The sequence below is a fragment of the Centruroides sculpturatus genome, unplaced genomic scaffold (assembly GCF_000671375.1).
Source record: "Centruroides sculpturatus isolate CEXI.00-Female unplaced genomic scaffold, Cexi_2.0 scaffold370, whole genome shotgun sequence".
Taxonomy (NCBI): domain Eukaryota; kingdom Metazoa; phylum Arthropoda; class Arachnida; order Scorpiones; family Buthidae; genus Centruroides; species Centruroides sculpturatus.
The window spans coordinates 353359-358503 of NW_019384564.1; positions in this window are offsets into that span (position 1 = coordinate 353359).

Below are 5145 nucleotides of genomic sequence, written 5' to 3' on the forward strand. Positions count from 1 at the left end.
CAGGGGTCGGCAACCTTTTGAGTCGGAAGAGCCAAAATTACAATTTACAAAATTTCAAAGTTTTTAAAGAGCCACAAAATTTTTTCTTGCCAACAATAAATAGTACTCGCATAAATAAAGTTTTTTGATAAAAAAACTAATCTATTTATTCATAAGAAAAAATATCTATTTATTCATATATAAGTAGTGTTTTTCACAACAAATTAGATAATAGAAACATCCGACGACGGCGTCATTCGAGAGCTTCCGACGGACTGACGACAGTGACGACGCGTGTCACGGGGGAGGGGTGCGGTGAAAAGCGAGTACAAGTGGCTGAGAGATAGAATCAGTGCCTAATCCTCGTTAATCGATTCAGAACGATTTTTAAATGTTTTTTTTTTTGATAAAATAAATAATATTTGAGTATGGAACTAAAGAGCCGCAGCTTCACATCCAAAGAGCCGCATGTTGCTCGCGAGCCACAGGTTGCCGAACCATGCCCTAGACCGTTCTGCTATTTCTTCCATAATGTTAATCGTAAATTTCGTGATTACACTAGGTTTGTTAGTTTGTATCTTATGTTTGTTTTCTTCAAACCTTCTAATCAGATGTTCTATCGTGCTAGTCACATATCCTAGTGTTATGGCCATTTTTTTTATTTTGTTCAGCTCCTTCATTCTATTACATTACCACAATATAAAAAAGCTCTTCTGATGAGTATCCGGAATGCCGCTGATTTGTATTGCTAAGGATCATTTGAATTGGAAGAGGAAGGGATGTGTTGGCTTGATGTATACATTTGTGTGTGTATCCTTCCGTTTCAAATTCTATATTTATGTCTAAAAACTGTAGTTGTGGTGAGCTTTTTTATTTTATCCTCAATTTCAGCCCGTCTTTGTTACTGTTAACCTTATCAATATATTCATTGATGCCTTTGTCATTCTTCCAAATTATATATACATCATCTATATATCTTTTAAAGTATATAATATAATATTTGCTTTGAAGCCATTCAGAATACTTTTTTCAGTTTTCGTAACACTGCTCGAGCTGGAAGCTGTTGGCGATTGTCTCGACAGGTAAGATTCTTATATTTATTTAATACGTATCTAATAGGTAACATGTAATATTTTTATCTCATTTTCTGTATTGTTTATAGAAAGCTAGAGCTGCGTGAGGAACAATTTGATGATTGGGATGATTTCTTNATAATATAATATTTGCTTTGAAGCCATTCAGAATACTTTTTTCAGTTTTCGTAACACATAACAAGCCTGATAAGGGACTTCCCGTGGAGACCCCTCTTTTTTTGTTCGTATATTTGGTTATTAAAGCTAAAAAATGATTCATAGCATATCAATCTTGCTAATTTTGTCATGTCATTGAAGAAATGAACTAATTCCGGGATCTGTAAAACAAATTCCATTAATGCTGCAAAACGTGATTATACTTTCATTGAAGGATACAAGTTCTCAAAGTCGATTACTGTCCCTATGTCTTCATCCATTGACATGTCTTGTAATTCTTTCATTACTTCTCCTGGGTCCTGTGCAACCAATATACTGTTTTCAAGATTGGTGGTAATGTATTTGTGCAATAGTTTTTCAATAATATATGTTGGTTCTCTACATTTTTCCACTCTTAGTCTTATTTCTTTACCGAGCTTATGTGTTTTAGCGAACCGAAATAATCTTGGCATCCCTGTTAACCTGTTCCGATATTTTTTAAAGGAAAGTTAATACGTTGCTAGCTTGCTTTCTCTCTTCTATCAATATGTTTAATAATCTTTCTATCAATCTGTTCGCATTCTGTAAGTTCAATATAATCCACAAAACTTTGTTGTAAGTTTCTCTTTTCATAAAAAACAAATGCTTGCTTTTGTCTGCTTTTGTTAAGACCAAGTCATTCTCCGTCAATCATTCTCGCGTTTATGTCTGTGTTGCTAATGCTTTTCTTCGTCTTCTTTGTTTTCTCTTGTATAACTGCTTTCCATCTGAAATAATCTTTTTCCAAATCATCAAATCCTGAAATTTTTCTTTCAAGTTCCAGAATTGAGATTTGCCACAACTCTGTATTAGTTGGACAAAGTTCGGGGAACTCCCTAACTTTATTCGGAACTTCCACTTGATCCCATAAGATGAATAGTGATCTATTCCTCTTCCTTATTCATAGTTTGTGCTTATTCACGATCCATTTCATTTTCTTGGCATATCTTTTCTTAAGACTTGCACGTATTGTATAGTTAGCTTGACTTCTTTCTCATGAATTTCTTTTAACAGCTTAGAGTCTTCTCTATATATCATATTCTCTAAGTTTATAATATCTTGTAAAATCCCAAACTTTTTGATTTTTGTAATTTGATCGATTTACGTAGGCACGTCATGCGTATCCTTCACACCACTGAAGCACATTATTTTGAAACGCAAATTTTATATATAGACATGGGAAATACCTTGATAACGCATTCCTTTAGAAACTCCAATTTGATGTTCTCTTTACGAACTTCATTGTAAAATTTCTATACCTGTTATAATGTTTCTTCAATGCCTCCATATTAATCAATAATATAAATCATCTTCGGCAGAACAATTCAAAATATATCACTAAACACCTTTTTTTGGCTGCTGAGATTGGTTTAATTTTCGCAAGCGTTTTCAACCTATTCAATAGGCCATCTTCTGAGATGCGGTGATGAAGCACAGGAATTTTGTTGTCTGTACTCGAATATAGGTTCGTTTGTTTAGATATGGGCACTTGGGCGATGTGCCTAGGCAAGAATGCCTTCCGGTAGGATCTTTTTAAAAGAAAAAAAGCCATATTTAGTCGTTACAGACGTAGGCGAAAACCCGGAAAACTCCATGTGGCTAGCCCGCCCGAGCGAGGCGTGAACCCACGACCTGAACGCCCCAGTATTCAGGGTGCGAAGACCACTTGGCCACTGGTGGGCGTCTCGAATCTGGGAATGTACTGTACAATGTATTTCCACGCTGTTAGCAACAGCAAGGAAATACATTGTACAGAATAAGTTTGTTAGAAACTCGTAATTTTCTACTATACTGTATGTATTGATATATGAATAAGCTAGCAGTTTAGTCCTTGAAATGGTTAACTGACTTTTAGGCCACTACAATGTATACAGTGTGACCTAAAATCAGTTAACTATTCTAAAAGTGCTCACCAGTGGTTGAGTATATAAAACCACAAAACACAGATAGTTGCGTGTGGGTTTGTACCTCGCCAATGGTCAGGCCATGTGGAGTTTTTTTCATATTAATAACATCTGAATAGGGATCAGTTTCTTGTAGAAAATCCTCCTGGGAGGCATGATCACTTGTGTCGTATTGCCTTATATGAATAAACCAAATCATTCTAAAAACTAAATTGTCAGTTTATTCAAATATGAATATAAATATCTTCCAAAACCCAATTTATAAAGCCAAATCAATTTGCTTCCCTCTAGGGACAAATTAATTGGTAATTCAAAATTACTATTGCCAGAATACAACCCTGTATTATACGGCAGTTGGTTTGGTAAATAAAAATCAAAACCTTTAAACAATCCAGCAAATCGTTTTTTAATATCTTAAAAATGATTTGCTGGATTGTTTAAAGGTTTTGATTTTTATTTATAGTGTAGTTCCAGTATGAAAGTATTTCATTTATTGTTGGTTTGATTTTATTCAAATACTTTATATCTTAAAAACTTTGAGATACTCAAATGATATTCTTTTTGTTTTAACAAAAAATCATCAATTATAATATTATTATAATTGACGATTTTTTGTTAGTTCCATTTCGAAGCCTTTTTTTATTCTTGGTCCTTTGCCTGTACACCTGTTGCATCTGTCTAGTTACAATATTGATTACATCAGTAATACATTTATACAAGAAATATGTAAAACAGTTGCCTGAGTTTTAAGCTACCCTGAAAATATAACAATGCTAACTTAAATATCCAATTTAATTTTTAAAATTGGCATCTTTGAATATACAGACTTAATTAATTAATGTGCCTTTAAGTGGGTGAAGTTGAAGGAACATTAACATTTTTACCTGGTTAACAAGCCATCTTCAGGCTTGCATAGATGAAAGTGCATTGATTAATTGAACATTAACTGTAGCTCATCCTTGTTATAGTGATCTAAGAATCAAGTTTGTTGGAATAATTGATTGACTTTTATGATTATATTTGGCATAAAAGCTATAAAGGTCACATTGTGCAAGTCTAAAGATAGAACAGACAAGTCATATATATAATAAAGTACACAAATAATTGTAACAATTAGCTGAATATACAGGTTTTAAATAATAAACAGAACAATAGAAAACATGTAAAAACATAAAACACAGTTATAATAGATATAAATTACACAATTAATAAACTTAACTTAGAATTGGATAATATTGATTAGAATATATTTTATAAGTATTTGACTCTTCATCCATGCCAGGATCTTATGATAATAGACTTAAATGATCCAGATATTTGTCTGCAGCCATAGGGGATCCAAGTTAAGGCCAGTTCATAAATTTGTGTTCAGATGTTCTTACCAATATAAAAGAATTATTTTTATGAAATAATATATTGAAGTAAATGATATGTACAAAACAGAGCAATAAATTTATTATATCAGCTTTAAAAATAGAATTATATATGTTATTGAATATTGATGTTTTTGTTGATTAAATTCCTTAGTAAATTTATATTACTTTCTAAAATTTCTTATATTTTTATATAAAAATACAATTAAAGGTAAACAATTTTGTCATTATAAACAAGTTAAATTATAAAACATATAGCATGTACAGTACAGTATATAAGCTTTTCAATACTATTAGTTAATCATGAATTAGATGTTTAAAATCAATTATTTGTTATGAAGAAATTACGAAACTGCTAATTAAATTTTATAGATTTTTAAGAAATTTAAAATATTTGAAAGATTTTGTTCAAACTACTTGAGATTAATTTCTGTAATTGAATTAGAATTATTCTGTAAAATAGCAATTAATTGTTTTTTATACATTTATTTATTTTATTATAATATTTATATTGTTTAATATAAAATATTATGCAATTATCTGATTAATTGTATAATATTTCTGATTTACAGTGCACTTGTATCTGGAATGTTAAATTCATTGCAATAGGCTTTTTTTACA